The 19,336-nt window shown below is 37.7% G+C and overlaps 3 pseudogenes; all 3 read left to right on the top strand.

Annotated features, from left to right (window-relative positions):
• Positions 1-9,098: 9,098 nt before the first annotated feature.
• LOC128646223 (uncharacterized) lies at positions 9,099-9,217 on the top strand (annotated as a pseudogene).
• Positions 9,218-11,986: 2,769 nt separating this feature from the next.
• LOC128646164 (uncharacterized) lies at positions 11,987-12,105 on the top strand (annotated as a pseudogene).
• Positions 12,106-15,491: 3,386 nt separating this feature from the next.
• LOC128646197 (uncharacterized) lies at positions 15,492-15,610 on the top strand (annotated as a pseudogene).
• Positions 15,611-19,336: the final 3,726 nt, after the last annotated feature.

The raw sequence follows: 19,336 nt of genomic DNA, 5'->3' as shown, positions 1-19,336 counted from the left end.
ATGAACGTTGGAGGTACAGATGTGTGATCTACATTTTGCATATCCTTAATAATCTCCTTGGTCAAAGAGTTATGTTCTGGACTTGAGGGGGTTGAACCTCCGTCCTCTTGGATGTATGAGGGAGAAATTAAAGGTGTATTAAAGTGATCTATCACTGTAAGTTTAACAGAGTTAGCAGCCTTTGCTCTCTTTTTCTGTGACTGAGACATATCAGCTTAAACAAGTGGGAGCAGTATTCGTATTGATATCCCCAGAGTGTAATAAAGTGTCCACTGAACGATAGGATATTAGTCACCAATGTAATAAGTTCAAGTTTCTCACTATTAACGGTGTGTGTAGTCTCCCAAACCGTCCCCTCTTAGGGATTAAATTATGCCATTATATTTATAGTGATCCTCAAAGCAGAAATTCAGAGCTGTGCATTGGAGGGAAAAAGTCCCTTAGAAATTGTTGCAGGCCCCGTTTTTGTATTATTGTGCCTGGATTCTATCTGTATCAATATCGTGTTTGTAGCCCCAAAACAGTATTCACATTTTTGTCTGCAATACTCAATATTTAAAATTTTAAATTTTCCAGACCCTTTCAACTGATGGGTAGTCGAAGCTTTGCAATATGTAAACAGTTGCCAGATCCAGTACAACACCTCTGATCTTCCCACGTGGGTAACAAGGCCTTTGCCAAGCCACTGAGGCACTGGTTATATGGAACCGTATCAGGGTCTGAATATAAGGGTAAAGGTCATTAGGCTCTTCCGATATTACCTTTGGCTTGCTACGAAGTGTTTTCAAGCTCTGGCTAACTACAGCCGTTCTGATAACTCCTCCGCATGGAAGTGCCCTGGCCACCGGTCCACCTCGCTTGCAAAACAGGCCGTCGGCCGAGTGCAGATGAAAAGTCTCTGATCTTAGTGTAGTCTCCGTTATGCACAGACCGCTTCAGAAGCCCTACACAGTCTCTGCTATCTCTCCAGCAGGATCAACAGGAATCGCTGTAGTGAGCTCCAGTGAGGCCATAAAAACAGACCAAGGTATCTCGCGCTCTCTGTGTGATCTCTCCTCACCAAATACTTTTAGTAAGTGCCGCAGATCTTTCTTTCTCCTCCCGCAAGTGTTTCGGTAACTGGGCCACAAACAGTAGATAAGATTAAAACCAAGTAGTCGATCGGAGCTGCTAAAAGGTGCGGCCGCTCTGCTGCCCGGCTGGCTCCTCCCCCTAAGCTTAGGTTTTAATTTTGTTTCACGAGTAAGCTTTTATTTATTTGAGGGTAGTTAGTATATTTTAACTTTAATTTAGGTGTATTTTAATTTTGTTAAAATTAGGGGGTGTTAGGTTTAGAAGTTAATAGTTTAATTTAGATATTTGCGTTGTTGGGGGGTGGTTTGGTGGTTATTAGATTTATTTAGTGTTGGCGATGTGGGGGGATGGCGGTTTAGGAGTTAACAGCTTTATTTATTAGTTGCAATATGGGGGGATGGCGGTTTTGGGGTGAATAGCTTTATTTATTAGTTGCGATGTGGGGAGACTGCGGTTAAGGGGTTAATAGCTTTATTTAGTGTTGACAATGTGGGGGGACAGTGGTTTAGGGGTTATTAGACCAGGGGCTTATGTTAGGGTGTTAGGTTTTTTCTTAAGTTTCTTTTCTCCATAGACTTCAATGGGGAATGCGAAAATGCAATGGCGATTTCGCAATCGCAGGTGTTTCTCTAACATTTTTTCTCCATTGATCTCTATAGTGGTATACGTGCATGAGCACGCCAAGTTGGAACTTGGTTTGTGTGTGGTATGCTGGTTACCGCTCAGAAAAATAAAGTTTTATTGAAACTTGTAATGGCGGAACAATGTAAATTGCGTTAATGTGATGAGTTTGCAACGTATTTACCGCGCAACTTGTAATCCGGGCCAAACTAAGCTCTCATTGCTTTGTGTGGTAAGCTTTCCAAAGCATAAAACATTGCTCTGCTATATTTTTTCTTAACAGATTAAATATTCCAACAGATATAAAATATGAAAGACTTGAATGACATGAATGGGCAGTGGAAATAGACACCGTCTCATCAATACATCACCATTAAAATTTATTTTGGGCTACGTTCATTGGTATTTATATACTGTAAGTTCCACCATCACCCTGTGTACCTGAATCTAATCATAGTCTGCATCTTGCTGTCTATCCTCTGAAACTAATTTGGAGGTATTGGTTTACATGCATCTTGTATACCCCTATTTAATTGTTGTCAATTAATACCAAAATACTGTTCCTCTATCTCATTGACTTCATAGCAAATAGGAATTTATTCCACTATTTCCTTTAAAAAAACGCCCTGTTCCATATGCAAAATGATACTAATGCATTGCTTGTATAGTATGTCATAACATTTCTTCTGCACTTAAAAGCAATTATTTCAGCTTCCTATTACTACTTTACTATATATAGTTTATCTGTGGAAAGTTCCATAAATTATTTCCATTGCATGCTTTACTCTAGCTTGCCATACAATTAAAGGACCCCTAAATACAGTCAAATTGCATAATTAACAAGTGCTTTATAAACGGACAATGTAATAACACTCTCCATTTCACAAAACCAGTTAAAAAAATTGCAAATGTATTGTTCTCCCATTTGCCAGCCCCTGTATCATGTGGCAGATATCAGCTAATCACAAACTAATATACATATACCCTGTGAGCTTGTGCTCAGTAGAAGCTGGGGCCTCAAAAAGTTTGAATATAAAAAGACAACTTTTGATAATGGAGGTAAATTGGAAATATTCTTAAAATTGTGTGCTCTTTCTGAATCATGAAAGTTTAATTTTGACGTGAGTGTCCCTTTAAAATGGTTATACATACAGAATCATGTTTTAATTATGCAATACAATTGTCTTCTATTTTTTAAAAGATAGATCATTCTGAATAAGGGAAGAAGACCTGTGAATATGCAAAGTAGGTGGTAACATTATTGAATAGGACCTTAAATATTGGTAACAAACTACTTAAATTATGTATTTAATAGTTTGAATAAATTTACTTCTGACAATCAGTCTTTGCAAAATAGAAGTACATATTTAGATACTAAAGCCACTAAATGCCACTAATGCTTTTTAAAGGGACAGTCTAGTATAAATTAAACTTTCATTATTCAGATAGGACTTTTAATTTTAATCAACTTTCCAATTTGCTTTTTTCTCTTGGTATTCTTAGTTTAAACTAAACATAGGTAGGCTCATATGCTAATTTCTAAGGCTTTGTGGGCTGCCTATTATCACAGACTTTTTAAATCTCTTTTCAACACAAAGAGACAGAAAGTACACGTGGGCCATATAGATAACACTGTGTTCAGGCACAGGGGGTTATTTAAGATTTAGCACAACACAATGCTAAATTTAAGACAATAGATAATAAACAGTCACAGTCATGTGATCAGGGGGCTGGAAGAAGGTTCCTAGATACAAGGTAATCACAGAGGTAAAAAGTACATTAATATAACTGTGTTGGTTATGCAAAACTGGGGAATGGGTAATAAAGGGATTACCTATCTTTTAAAACAATAACAATTCTATGGTAGACTGTCCCTTTAAACATTGTACATAATTAATGCAAGTTATAACATTGTATAGCTAATGTTATTATTTATTATTATTATCGGTTATTTGTAGAGCGCCAACAGATTCCGCAGCGCTATATTTATCACGTCATGCTAATTGACCATTATTGTACATTTTATGGCTACAATTGTTAGGTATAGATGTAATCTATGTATTCTCCATTAAAGGTTTGATTAGTTTCTTGGTTTATTTAAAGGGACAGTCTACAACAAAATTGATACTGTTTAAAAAGATAAATAACGCCTTTACTACCCATTCCACAGCTTTGCACAACCAACATTGTTATATTAATATACTTTATAACCTTTAAACCTTTCTGTTTCTAAGCCACTAAAGAAAGCCTTTTATCTCATGCTTTTTTATTTGCTTTTCACAAGAGACTGCTAATCCATGTGGACCATATAGATAACATTGTGCTCACTCCCAGAGTTGTAAATAGTCATGTGATCAGGAGGCTGTCAGAAGGGACTTAGATACAAGGTAATCACAGAGGTAAAAAGTATATTAATATAACTGTGTTGATTATGTAAAACTGGGGAATGGGTAATAAAGGGATTATCTGTCTTTTTAAACAATAACAATTTTGGAGTTGACTGTCCCTTTAAACCAATAGAATAGATGCAATTTAATTAAAAATGCATGCTATCATTTTAAGTTTCTTTTGGGGGGGGTTGTATGTTTTTTTTTTTTTGCTTAATTAAAGAGATATTCCAGCCAAATTTGGAATCCACACAGATGCATTTCAGTTTTTAATAGAATTTTTGTAATATACACGTTTTAGCAAAAATGCTTAATTGCTGACATGATACATGTCCCACTAACGTTCTGAGAAGCTGCAGTATTTAAAAATACTGGTGCACTGAGAATATCTAGCTATGCTTCACATGGACATGCAGAGAAAAATGTTAAGCCTGGATTACAAATCACGCGGTATATCTTTTCTGCGCGCGATATAGTCTTTGCGGGCGGAATGGTCATAGATTTGATATTACAAATTGCGTGTCCTGTCATTCCCGCATGCAATATGGCCTTTACCGCAATGATCCATTCTACACTCAAAGACCTGTAGTTGTGTGTTTTGCAAAACAAGAGTTTCACAAAACTCATCAAAAATTAACCCCTAAACCTCCATTCCCCACATTGCAAAGTTTTAAACTAATATCTAAACCCCCTAACCTAACACCCTCTAACTTAACCCCAGTTTAAATACACCTAAATTAAAGTTAAAAAAAGCTACCTAAAAAAAAACTTACCTGTAAAACAAAATTAAAACCTAAGCCTAAATTAAAAAAAACTAACATTACTTGTAAAAAAAAAAAAAAAAATACAAAAAATAAAAAAAACCTACCATTACAAAAATAACTAAATTATCCAAAATAATTTAATATTTTTTTTATTCCTATTCTATTACCACAAAATAAAATAAAAAAACCCTAATTTACAAATAAGCTTCCAATAGGGCCTTTTGTAGGGCATTGCCCTAACGCTAACAGCTATTTTACATAAAAAATACAAAAATATACCCCTAACATTACTACAACCCCCCACCCCCAAAGATAAATAAAATCCTAACTAAAAAATCCCTAATCTAACCATTCCCCTGAAAAGGGCATTTGGATGGACATTGCCCTTAAAAGGGCATTCAGCTCTTTTTATGCCCATTAAAAAAAAAAAAAAATCTGAAAAAAAATAAATAAAAAAAACACTAACCCCAAAATTGGTACTCACCATTGATGAAGGGCAGCGCTCCATCCCATTGCGGTCCATCTTCCCTATCTTCATTTTGGTGCCGGAGGGGAGGTCATCTGCAACGTCAGTCCTCATCTTCAGCCAGGTGAAACGGAGGTCCTCTTCATGCGATCTCCAGCTGCACAATGAAGATTGAATGCAAGGTACCCCTTTTATATAGGGGTGCCGTTGCATTCCTATTGCATTAACCGATGACCTCCCCTCCTTTGCCGCTGCCAATGGGATGAAGATAAAAGCTGGATGAAGATTGAAGAAGATGGTCCCACAATGGATGAAGATGGTGCCCCGCCAGGATGAAGATGGATGTTGTAATGTTAGGGGTTATTTGTTGTATTTTATATGCAAAAGAGCTGTTAGCTTTAGGTCAATGCCCTACAAAAGGCCCTTTAAAGGGCTATTGTTAGTTTATTTGTAGATTAGATTTTTTTTTATTTTGATAATTTTGTGTGTTTTTTAAGGGTAGTATTTTTTAATTGTTGTAATGTTAGTTTTTTTGCAATACAGCTTTTGTTTTTTGTTTTTTGTTTTTTGGGTGTTTTTTTTTTAGATTAGGGATTTTTTATTTTTTAATGGACACTAAAGAGCTGATTGCCCTTTTAAGGGCAATGCCCATATACATGGGTAGCTTAGTTTTTTTAGAGTTAGGTTTTTTTTATTTGGGGGGGGTTGTTTGGGTGGGGGGTTTACTGTTACTGTTAGGGGGTACTCTGTAATTTTTTTTATGTAAAATAGCTGTATAATTTAGGGCAATGCCCTACAAAAGGCCCTTTTAAGGGTAGTTTATTGTTAGATTAGGGGGGTATTTTTTATTTTGGGGTGGCTTTTTTGTTTTTACAGGGGTAATTTTTTTGTAATCTTAGATTTTTTTTATATTTTTCATAATTTTAGAGGTTTTTTTTTATAATGTTAGTTTTTTTATTTTTTCGTAGTGTTTTTTAATTTTGTTATTTAGTTTTTTTTATTTTTAGTTTAATCTTACGCCTAGATTTAGAGTTCTGCGTTAGCCGTCAAAACCAGCTTTAGAGGCTCCTAACGCTGGTTTTGGCCGCCCGCTGGTATTTAGAGTCAGTCAGGAAAGGATCTAACGCTCACTTTCCAGCCGCGACTTTTCCATACCGCAGATCCCCCTACGCCAATTGCGTATCCTATCTTTTTAATGGGATCTTTCTAACGCCGGTATTTAGAGTCTTGGCTGAAGTGAGCGTTAGAAATCTAACGACAAAACTCCAGCCACAGAAAAAAGTCAGGAGTTAAGAGCTTTATGGGCTAACGCCGGTTCATAAAGCTCTTAACTACTGTGCTCTACAGTACACTGACACCCATAAACTACCTATGTACCCCTAAACCGAGGCCCCCGACATCGCCGCCACTCTAATAAAAAATTTTAACCCCTAATCTGCCGACCGCACACCGCCGCAACCTACATTATCCCTATGTACCCCTAATCTGCTGCCCCTAACACCGCCGACCCCTATATTATATTTATTAACCCCTAATCTGCCCCCCAAAACGTCGCCGCCACCTACCTACAATAATTAACCCCTAATCTGCCGACCGGACCTCACCGCTACTATAATAAAGTTATTAACCCCTAATCCGCCTCACTCCCGCCTCAATAACCCTATAACAAATAGTATTAACCCCTAATCTGCCATCCCTAACATCACCGACACCTAACTTCAAGTATTAACCCCTAATCTGCCGACCGGACCTCGCCGCTACTCTATTAAATTTATTAACCCCTAAAGCTAAGTCTAACCCTAACACTAACACCCCCCTAAGTTAAATATAATTTTTAGCTTACGAAATAAATTAACTCTTATTAAATAAATTAATCCTATTTAAAGCTAAATACTTACCTGTAAAATAAACCCTAATATAGCTACAATATAACGAATAATTACATTGTAGCTATTTTAGGGTTTATATTTATTTTACAGGCAACTTTGTATTTATTTTAACCAGGTACAATAGCTATTAAATAGTTAATAACTATTTAATAGCTACCTAGTTAAAATAATTACAAAATTACCTGTAAAATAAATCCTAACCTAAGTTACAATTAAACCTAACACTACACTATCAATAAATTAATTAAATAAAATACCTACAATTATCTACAATAAGAACTAAGTTACAAAAAATAAAAAAATAATTTACAAACATATTAAAAATATTACAACAATTTTAAGCTAATTACACCTACTCTAAGCCCCCTAATAAAATAACAAAGCCCCCCAAAATAAAAAAATGCCCTACTCTATTCTAAAATTAAAATTGAAAAGCTCTTTTACCTTACCAGCCCTTAAAAGGGCCTTTTGCGGGGCATGCCCCAAAGAAAACAGCTCTTTTGCCTGTAAAAATAAACACAATACCCCCCCCAACATTACAACCCACCACCCACATACCCCTAATCTAACCCAAACCCCCCTTAAATAAACCTAACACTAAGCCCCTGAAGATCTTCCTACCTTATCTTCACCACGCCAGGTATCACCGATCGGTCCTCCAGAGGCTCCCGAAGTCTTCATCCTATCCGGCAAGAAGAAGTCCAGAAGAGGCTCCAAAGTCTTCATCCTATCCGGGCAGAAGAGGAGATCCGGATCGGCAAACATCTTCATCCAAGCGGCATCTTCTATCTTCATCCATCCAACGATGAGCGGCTCCATCTTCAAGACCTCCGGCGCGGATCCATCCTCTTCTTCCGACGTCCTAACACAGAATGAAGGCTCCTTTAAGGGACGTCATCCAAGATGGCGTCCCTCGAATTCCGATTGGCTGATAGGATTCTATCAGCCAATCGGAATTAAGGTAGGAAAATTCTGATTGGCTGATAGAATCAGCCAATCAGATTCAAGTTCAATCCGATTGGCTGATCCAATCCAAGATTTATTTAGTGGCGGATGGCGGTTTATGGGTTAATAGGTTTATTAGATGTGATGCGGGGGTGGTGGTTAAGGGGTTAATAGGTTTATTTATTAGTTGCGATGTGGGGGATGGTGGTTTAGGGGTTAATAGTGTAGTTAATGAGTGTACTTTTTATTGTGTTTTGTGAAACGTTTTTGTTTTCACAAAACACATGACTACAGGTCTTTGAATGCGGAATGGATCGTTGCGGTAAAGGCCATAATGATCACGCTACTTGTTATATCAAGTAGGTGACCATTCCGCACACAAAGACCAAGCAACTTGTAATCCGGCCAGTGTCCATTCATGTGTGCCATATATATAACACTTTGCCCACTTCTATGGAGTTAGGAATGAGTCAGCTCTAATTGGCTAAAATTCAAGTTTGTAAATAGCAATGAGATAAGGGACCGCTTCTTGCTGTCAAGAGTTTCAGGAACCCAGTAAAGAGAGTGTCCCTACTCCACTGCATGAACAACCTCATCGCCATGGGCATGGTGGTTCTAGTTCCCCCATTAGAGAGGGGAAAGGGTTCAACTCCAATATCTTTTTGGTCTCCAAGATAGAGGGCACGTTCCACCCTATTTTGGATCTGAAGGGATCTGAAGGGACTCAACAGATTTGTAAAAGTTCACACCATCCTTCCTCTGGTACAAGGCGGGTAACTTTATCCTTGTATACTTTTTTGTCATGGGTCAGCGAGTTATTCTAGGCCTTTACTGGAATTATTTATTTATTTGCGGTCTAAATTTGAACCCTGTTTTAACTCTCTTCAATTGTTTACAGACTGTGAATGATGGCATGAGCAAGCACAATTCACGCTGTGAAAACGCACTGAGCACCTACCGGCATGCTTGCCTGAATGCACCCGATCCTGTTTGATCTCGGAAGTTAAGCAGGGCCAGGCCTAGTCAGTACCTGAATGGTAGACTGCCTGGGAATGCCGGGTGCGGTAGGCATTTTGCTTTGCCTTTTAAAGCAGTGATGTATGCGTGATAGCTCCTGAAAGTAGCGATATTCGTTGACACAACTATATCTTGCAATGACTGAAAAATAGGTATCCCATAAAATAAATATAAATATCTATAATAAGCCGCTAGCTAGGGGTGTCAATCATCCTGGTCGTATCCGATCAGGGTGATTGCTATCTGCCACCTCAGAGGTGGCGGATGAGTTAAGGAGCAGCAGTCTTACGACGGCTGCTTCTTAACTTTTGTTTCCGATGAGCCTGAAGGCCCGCGTGGAAACGGCTGCATTTGCAGCATGGAAAAACGTCCCCTATGTATTTACAGTAAATATTTTACATTCCAATGTTCTGCACATAGGAGAAAATGTTTTATGTATAATGAAATAGATATAGATAACTAGGTATAAATATATATTTGTGCAAAACAAATCAGATATCGGTATTTAAACATTTCTTTAAGAATAAATAAAACATATTCTGCTATGTGCAGAACATTGGATTATGAAATATGCAATATTATCTTCTTATTTTGCAATGTTAAATAACAGCAGTCATGTTTGCTCAACCTATGGGTGTTCTTTTTTTTCTCAACATTTTCAGCTCTATTGAAGTCTATGGGGAACGCTATGTTGCGTTCACGACTTTGTAAATGTGAGTGTGCAAGCTTTTTACATTCAACTTGTAATACGAGCATGAATCTCAGAGCGCAAAAAACATACTTCTATTGGTTTAAATTCTCGAATATAAGCACAAAATACCACTCCACTTGTAATCTGGCCCTTAAAGGGACAGTTTGTCATTTTTTTTTATTAAAAAGAAAAAGATAATGTCTTTACTATCCATTCCCTAGCTTTGCACAATCAACATTGTTATATTAATATACTTTATAAAGTATATTTTTTTCACAGCAAAACACAATCTCCATTGCGCCGCCATTACAAGTTTCAAACAAACTTTCTTTTCGCGTTCATTATGCTGCGGTTACCCGCATACCGCACACAAACCAAGTTCTGACTTGGCGTGCACGTACACGTATTCCCCCATAGAGATCAGTGGAGAGAAAATGATGGAAAGAAAACCTAACACTCCCCATTAAAGTCTATGGAGAAAAGAAAGTTATCAAAAAACACCCTAACATAATCCCCTATTCTAATAACCTCTAAACTGCCGCCCCCCACATCATCAACACTAAATAAAGCTATTAACCCCTAAACCCCACCGTCCCTCACATCGCAACTAATAAATAAAGCTGTTATCTCCTAAACTGCCACCCCCCTGCATCGCAACTACAGAAATTAAACTATTAACCCCTAAACCGCCATCCCCTCACATCACCAACACTAAATAAAGCTAATAACCCCTTAAACTGCCATACCCCCACAACACAAATACCTGTTTTTTTTAAGGTAAAAGAGCTGTTAGTTTTGGGGCAATGCCCTGCAAAGGCCTTTTTAAAGGCTATTGGTAGTTTATTTTTAGATTAGGGTTTTTTGGGGTTTTTTTTTGGGGGGGGGGTATTAGAATAGGAATAATTTTTATTATTTTGGATTGTTTTGTTTGTTTTTTGTTATGGTAGTTTTTATTTTATGGTAATATAAGGTTTTATTATTTTTAGTAATGTTAGTTTTTTTTTGTTTTTTGCATTATTATTTTTTTTAACAATCAATGTAAGTTTTTTTTTTTAGATTAAGCTTAGGTTTTAATTGGTTTTCACAGATACATTTTTATTTAGTTTAAGGTAGTTAGTGTATTTAAACTTTAATTTCGGTGTATTTTAATTTTGTTAATGTTAGGGGGTATTAGGTTTAGGGGGTATTAGGTTTAGGGTTTAATATTTTAATTTAGGTATTTGCGTTGTGGGGGGGATGGCGGTTTAGGGGTTATTAGCTTTATTTAGTGGCAGGATGGCAGTTTATGGGTTAATAGGTTTATTAGATGTGATGCGGGGGGTGGTTTAGGGGTTAATAGGTTTATTTATTAGTTGCGATGTGGGGGATGGCGGTTTAGGGGTAAATAGTGTAGTTAATGAGTGTACTTTTTATTGTGTTTTGTGAAACGTTTTTGTTTTCGCAAAACACATGACTACAGGTCTTTGAATGCGGAATGGATCATTGCGGTAAAGGCCATAATGATCACGCTACTTGTTATATCAAGTAGGTGACCATTCAGCACACAAAGACCATATCGCACGTACCACGCAACTTGTAATCCGGCCAGTGTCCATTCATGTGTGCCATATAGATAACACTTTGCCCACTTCTATGGAGTTAGGAATGAGTCAGCTCTAATTGGCTAAAATGCAAGTTTGTAAATAGCAATGAGATAAGGGACTGCTTCTTGCTGTCAAGAGTTTCAGGAAACCCAGTAAAGAGAGTGTCCCTACTCCACTGCATGAACGACCTCATCGCCATGGGCATGGTGGTTCTAGTTCCCCCATTAGAGAGGGGAAAGGGTTCAACTCCAATATCTTTTTGGTCTCCAAGATAGAGGGCACGTTCCACCCTATTTTGGATCTGAAGGGATCTGAAGGGACTCAACAGATTTGTAAAAGTTCACACCATCCTTCCTCTGGTACAAGGCGGGTAACTTTATCCCTGTATACTTTTTTGTCATGGGTCAGCGAGTTATTCTAGGCCTTTACTGGAATTATTTATTTATTTGCGGTCTAAATTTGAACCCTGTTTTAACTCTCTTCAATTGTTTACAGACTGTGAATGATGGCATGAGCAAGCGCAATTCACGCTGTGAAAACGCACTGAGCACCTACCGGCATGCTTCCCTGAATGCACCCGATCCTGTTTGATCTCGGAAGTTAAGCAGGGCCAGGCCTGGTCAGTACCTGAATGGGAGACTGCCTGGGAACGCCAGGTGCGGTAGGCATTTTGCTTTGCCTTTTAAAGCAGTGATGTATGCGTGATAGCTCCTGAAAGTAGCGATATTCGTTGACACAACTATATCTTGCAATGACTGAAAAATAGGTATCCCATAAAATAAATATAAATATCTATAATAGGCCGCTAGCTAGGGGTGTCAATCATCCCGGTCGTATCCGATCAGGGTGATTGCTATCTGCCACCTCAGAGGTGGCGGATGAGTTAAGGAGCAGCAGTCTTACGACGGCTGCTTCTTAACTTTTGTTTCCGATGAGCCTGAAGGCCCGTGCGGAAACGGCTGCATTTGCAGCATGGAAAATCGTCCCCTATGTATTTACAGTAAATATTTTACATTCCAATGTTCTGCACATAGGAAAATATGTTTTATGTATAATGAAATAGATATAGATAACTAGGTATAAATATATATTTGTGCAAAACAAAAACATCAGATATCGGTATTTAAACATTTCTTTAAGAATAAATAAAACATATTCTGCTATGTGCAGAACATTGGATTATGAAATATGCAATATTATCTTCTTATTTTGCAATGTTAAATAACAGCAGTCATGTTTGCTCAACCTATGGGTGTTCTTTTTTTTCTCAACATTTTCAGCTCTATTGAAGTCTATGGGGAACGCTATGTTGCGTTCACGACTTTGTAAATGTGAGTGTGCAAGCAGTTTAATTCATTTTTTTTTTATTAAAAAGAAAAAGATAATGCCTTTGCTATCCATTCCCCAGCTTTGCACAATCAACATTGTTATATTAATAAACTTTATAAAGTCTAAAACTCTGTTAGCTGCATTTTATTAGCTGTTCACAGCAAAACAGTGGTCCAGATTACAAGTTGTGCGGTGAATCCGTTGCCAACAAATCGGGCACAATGTGGCTGTAACGCAATCTCCATTGCACCACCATTACAAGTTTCAAACTTTCTTTTTGCGTTCATTATGCTGCGGTTACCTGCATACCGCACACAAACCAAGTTCTGACTTGGCGTGCACGTACACGTATTCCCCCATAGAGATCAGTGGAGAGAAAATGTTGGAAAGAAAACCTAACACTCCCCATTAAAGTCTATGGAGAAAAGAAAGTTATCAAAAAACACCCTAACATAATCCCCTAGTCTAATAACCTCTAAACCGCAGCCCCCCCCCCCACATCATCAACACTAAATAAAGCTATTAACCCCTAAATTCCACCGTCCCTCACATCGCAACTAATAAATAAAGCTGTTATCTCCTAAACTGCCACCCCCCTGCATCGCAACTACAGAAATTAAACTATTAACCCCTAAATCGCCATCCCCTCACATCACCAACACTAAATTAAGCTAATAACCCCTTAAACTGCCATACCCCCACAACACAAATACCTGTTTTTTTAAGGTAAAAGAGCTGTTAGTTTTGGGGCAATGCCCTGCAAAGGCCTTTTTAAAGGCTATTGGTAGTTTATTTTTAGATTAGGGGTTTTTCTTTTTTTTTTTTTTGAGGGGGGGGTATTAGAATAGGAATAATTTTTATTATTTTGGATTATTTTGTTTGTTATGGTAGTTTTTATTTTATTTTATGGTAATGTTAGGTTTTATTATTTTTAGTAATGATAGGTTTTTTTTTTTTTGCATTATTATTTTTTTTTAACAATCAATGTAAGGTTTTTTTAGATTAAGCTTAGGTTTTAATTGTTTTTCACAGATACATTTTTATTTAGTTTAAGGTAGTTAGTGTATTTAAACTTTAATTTCGGTGTATTGTTAATGTTAGGGGGTATTAGGTTTAGGGTTTAATATTTTAATTTAGGTATTTGCGTTGTTGGGGGGGATGGTGGTTTAGGGGTTATTAGCTTTATTTAGTGGCGGGATGGCGGTTTATGGGTTAATAGGTTTATTAGATGTGATGCGGGAGTGGTGGTTTAGGGGTTAATAGGTTTATTTATTAGTTGCGGTGTGGGGGATGGCGGTTTAGAGGTTAATACTGTAGTTAATGAGCGTACTTTTTATTGTGTTTTGTGAAACGTTTTTGTTATATCAAGTAGGTGACCATTCCGCACACAAAGACCATATCGCACGTACCAAGCAACTTGTAAATCGGCCAGTGTTCATTCATGTGTGCCATATAGATAACACTTTGCTCACTCCTATGGAGTTAGGAATGAGTCAGCTCTAATTGGCTAAAAGGCAAGTTTGTAAATAGCAATGAGACAAGGAGGTAGTCTGCAGAGGCTTAGATACAAGGTAATCACAGAGGTAAAAAGTATATTATTTAACTGTCTTGGACATGCAAAGCTGGGGAATGGGTAATAAAGGGATTATCTACCTTTTAAACAGCTCAAACACAAACAGTGCACACTGCTTTGAAAGGGAATGCAAACCCAACATGCAAATAGCCTTAAAGCAGCAGGTACACTAATAGGCAGCCTTTAAGTACATGCAAAAAGTCTTAAAGGGACAGATCACAGTGTAGCTAAACATGCTTAAAGCCTTAAAGGGACAGCTCACTCTACACTCATATTTTCTTAAAGGGACAGACACACACATAATGCACAGAGACTTAATGGACAGCTCATACCATGCACACTCAGTCTTAAAGGTACATACACACAGATAACACAAACAACATTCAAAGATACAGATAATTCGGTCCAGGTCTGGACTTTCCTACCACAGGACAAAAAATCTAAGCTTAAGGGTTGTTCAGCGGTAGAGTGAAGGGCAGAAGCACCTAACCTAAGAAGGAGTCCCCCAGGGCAACATGGAAACCCACACAGGGTTGAAATAAGAACTAACAGCCCAAGAAGTCTTCCCAAGAAAATAAGTCAGCATGATGGGATCGGCCCCGACCTGGGACCAGGTTGTGTGGAGGCAGACTTGTTCTCTTTCAGAGGGAATTGTTTCAGTCTGTCCAGGACCCCTGGGTGCTGGACATTATTTGCCAGGGGTACAGAATAAGTCTTGGTTCCCAAGGGACCGCTTCTTGCTGTCAAGAGTTTCAGGAAACCCAGTAAAGAGAGTGTCCCTACTCCACTGCATGAATGACCTCATTGCCATGGTGGTTCTAGTTCCCCCATTAGAGAGGGGAAAGGGTTCAACTCCAATATCTTTTTGGTCTCCAAGATAGAAGGCACGTTCCACCCTATTTTGGATCTGAAGGGATCTGAAGGGACTCAACAGATTTGTAAAAGTTCACCATCCTTCCTCTGGTACAAGGCGGGTAACTTTATCCTTGTATACTTTTTGTCATGGGTCAGCGAGTTATTCTAGGCCTTTACTGGAATTATTTATTTATTTGCTGTCTAAATTTTAACCCTGTTTTAACTCTCTCCAATTGTTTACAGACTGTGAATGACGGCATGAGCAAGCACAATTCATGCTGTGAAAACACACTGAGCACCTACCGGCATGCTTTCCTGAATGCACCCGATCCTGTTTGATCTCGGAAGTTAAGCAGGGCCAGGCCTGGTCAGTACCAGAATGGGAGACTGCCTGGAAATGCTGGGTGCGGTAGGCATTTTGCTTTGCCTTTTAAAGCAGTGATGTATGCGTGATAGCTCCTGAAAGTAGCAATATTCGTTGAAACAACTATATCTTGCAATGACTGAAAAATAGGTATCCCATGGAATAAATATAAATATCTTTGGAAAGACAGACAGAGAGCAGTCAGACAGAGAGACAGACAGACAAAGAGGCTGGTAACTTTATTCTTGTATACGTTTTGGCATGGGTCAGCGAGCTATTCTATAGGCCTTTGCTGGAATTATTTATTAATTTATTTGCAGTCTAAATGTAACCCTTTTTTAACTCTTCATTTGTTTACTGATTGCAAATGATGGCAGGAGCAAGAACAATTCACGCTGTGAAAACACCCAGAGCACCTACCGGCACGCTTCCCTGAATGCATCCGATCCTGTCTGATCTATGAAGTTAAGCAGGGCCAGGTCTGCTCATTACCTGGATGTTCAAATCAGCCAATAGGATTTAAGCAGCTCTCATTCTATTGACTGATTCATCATCCAATAGAATTAGATCTGCTTAAATCCTATTGGCTGATTTGAACAGCCAATAGGATTTTAGCAGCTCTAATTCATATTGGCTGATTCAAACCTTTCATCCAGGAGAAGAAGCCTCCTGGATGAAGACTTCTCGCCGCTTGGATGAGGAATTCTCTGCCGGGATAAAGATTGAAGAGGCCACCTGGATGAAGACCTCTCACTGCCTGGATGAGGACTTCTCCACTGGGATGAAGATCGTTCAAGCGGGACTTTAACAAATGTAAGTGGATCATCGGGGGTTAGTGTTAGGTTTTTAAAAGGGTTTTTTGGGTGGGTTTTATTTTTAGATTAGCTTTTGGGCAGCAAAAGAGCTTAATGCCCTTTTAAGGGCAATGCCCATGCAAATGCCCTTTTCAGGGCAATGGGTAGCTTAGGTTTTTTAGATAGTTTTTTTTATTTTGTGGGTTTGGGGGGGTGGGGGTTTGTAATGTTAGTGGTTATTTGTATTTTTTTGTCACAAAAAGAGCTGATATCTTTAGGGCAATGCCCTACAAAAGGCCCTTTTAAGGGCCATTGGTAGTTTATTCTAGATTAGGTTTTTTATTTTGGGGTGTTTTTTTAAGGTTTATTAGAATGGGAATAATTTTTATTTTGTGTAATGTATTTTTTTAGGGGGTGTTTGTTTTTCTTTTGTAGGAAAAGAGATATTATCTTTAGGGCAATGCCCTACAAATGGCCCTTTTAAGGGCCCTCCAAAATGCCCTTTTAAGGGCCCTTGGTAGTTTGGGGGGTGGGGGTTTGTATACTGTTAGAGAGTGTTTGTTTGTTTTTTGTAGCAAAAGAGCTGTTTAACTTAGGTCAATGCCCTACAAAAGGCCCTGTTAAGGGCCCCCAAAAGGCCCTTTTAAGGGCACTTGGTAGTTTATTCTAGATTAGGCTTTTTATTTTGGGGTGTTTTTTTTTTTTCTAATGGTATTAGAATAGGAATAATTTGTTATTTTTTGGATAATTTCGTTTTTTTGAATGGTAGTTTTTTTGTTTTTTTTTTCTAATGGCAGGTTTTTTATTTTTTGTAATTTTAGGTTTTAGTGTAAGGTAGCTTAGGTTTTATTTCACAGGTAATTTTGTATTTATTTTAACTAGGTAGTTATTAAATAGTTAATAACTATTTACTAACTAGTCTACCTAGTTAAAATAAATGCAAACTTACCTGTGAAATAAAAATAAAACCTAAGCTAGCTACAATATAACTATTAGTTATATTGTAGCTAGCTTAGGTTTTATTTCACAGGTAAGTATGTATTTAGTTTTAAATAGGTATTATTTAGTTAAAAATTGTAAATTTAATTTAGATTTTTTTTAATTATGTTAAAGTTAGGGGGTGTTAGGGTTAGGTTTAGGGGTAGGTGTAAGGGTTAATAGTTTAATTTAAGTTGTTGCGATGTGGGCGGCTGGCGGTTTAGGAGTTAATAGGTTTATTTAGTTAATAATTGTAAGTTTAATTTAGCTATATTTTAATTATGTTAAAGTTAGGGGGTGTTAGGGTTAGTTGTAGGGGTTAATATTATTCCGATGTGGGGGGCTGGCGGTTTAGGGGTTGGTAGTGATGTGGGAGGCCAGAGGTTTAGGGGTTAATAGATTTATTTAGTTGTGGCGATGTCAGGGAGCGGCGGAATAGGGGTTAATAGATTTATTATAGTGTGGGCGATGTTGGGGTGCAGGGGAATAGGGGTTAATACCTTTATTTAAGTGGGGGTGATATCGGGAGCGGCAGATTAGGGGTTAATAACTATAGGCAGACATCGGCGATGTCGGGGGCTTCAGATTAGGGGTGTTTAGACGTGGGGTTTATGTTAGGGTGTTAGGTTTAAACAACTGAAAAGTCCAAAAAGGAAGGATGCCAGTAAACAAAGTAAAATTTATAAACTTTATTTAAGTAATTTAAAAGTAATGGGACAACATATCCCCCCTAGCTAACAAACAAAGACTAACATGTTTCGGCGTGAGCCGTATTCACAGTCCTTAAAAATTTCAATCAATTTACTCATTTAAAAAGCCCACACTGGGCTCCTATTGGTCAAAGAAAATTGCAAACAATTAACCATTAATAGTACTGGGGGGAAAAGAGTATATTCAATGTTTAATATGATCATATACAATATTTAAAGTATATATATATATATAAACCAATTCATAGCCACAATTTGTTGGTTGAAATTATATCATTATTAGACCACCATACATGTTATTCTGACTGATTTTATGTATTTGCAAAAAAACCTTTTCTGAATGTAGGTTTATTTTACTCCCTGTGCAAAATTGTATTCTATTATAGTCTCTTAAGTTATTTAATAGGAGATTCTTTCTGATAGCTGCTATTTATATAGTTTAAACTTTGTCTTTTAGCAAAAGAGGGGGTCTTGTTCACATATCCAAATATTGTGTTGATTCATTATTTATGAACGAAAAGGAGACATTTATTACTTCAGTATGGATAAATGAAGTTGCTGAAGTTTTTTAATCTAGGAAGGGGACCTATTACAAGAGGGGTATATTTAAATGAAAACACATTTTTGTCTAACTCCAAATGGATTCTATCAGATATATTATACCAACTTCTCAAAGTTATAGGGTCAGGAACTCTTATTAGTCCTAGGGGCACTACTCAATGTTGAGTTATTTGTGATTATTAATTTGTAAGTCCGTAATTATTATGACTGTGAAAACAGTCAATCCCAATAGTTGATAAAGTCATATTCAGAGTTCAGACCAAGAGGTATCTTGGTCCGAAGCCTGAATATCCAATACATTTCCTGATGGGACAAAATCTGGAATTTGTCCCCTCCTCTTTTGTGAGGTTTTATCTTTTCTATGATTTTCCATCTCAGGGAATCACAGTTTTTCTCATGTTTATTTACGAAGTGGTCGACCAGGGGTGTGCTGATTTTTCCTACGTTTATAGTAGACAAATGCTCGCGAATACGGGATCTTACCTCCCTGGTGGTCAACCCTACGTATTGCAGATTACATTGAGAGCAGCATACCAGATATATACAGTATGTTGCTCTACAGTTTAAGCATTCTGTTATGTTAAAGACTTCTCCAGTAACTGTGGAACTGAAGGTGGTACCCACTTGGACATGCTCACATGCCTTACAGCTCGAATACCCACATCTAAATGTTCCTGTGTGTCTTAACCATGAGGAGGGCTCTGGGTTTGGTCCTTTCTTTCTCAATTGAGATGG

This window comes from Bombina bombina, chromosome 1 (assembly GCF_027579735.1).
Source record: "Bombina bombina isolate aBomBom1 chromosome 1, aBomBom1.pri, whole genome shotgun sequence".
Classification (NCBI taxonomy): domain Eukaryota; kingdom Metazoa; phylum Chordata; class Amphibia; order Anura; family Bombinatoridae; genus Bombina; species Bombina bombina.
This window is presented reverse-complemented; position numbering and strand designations above follow the sequence as displayed.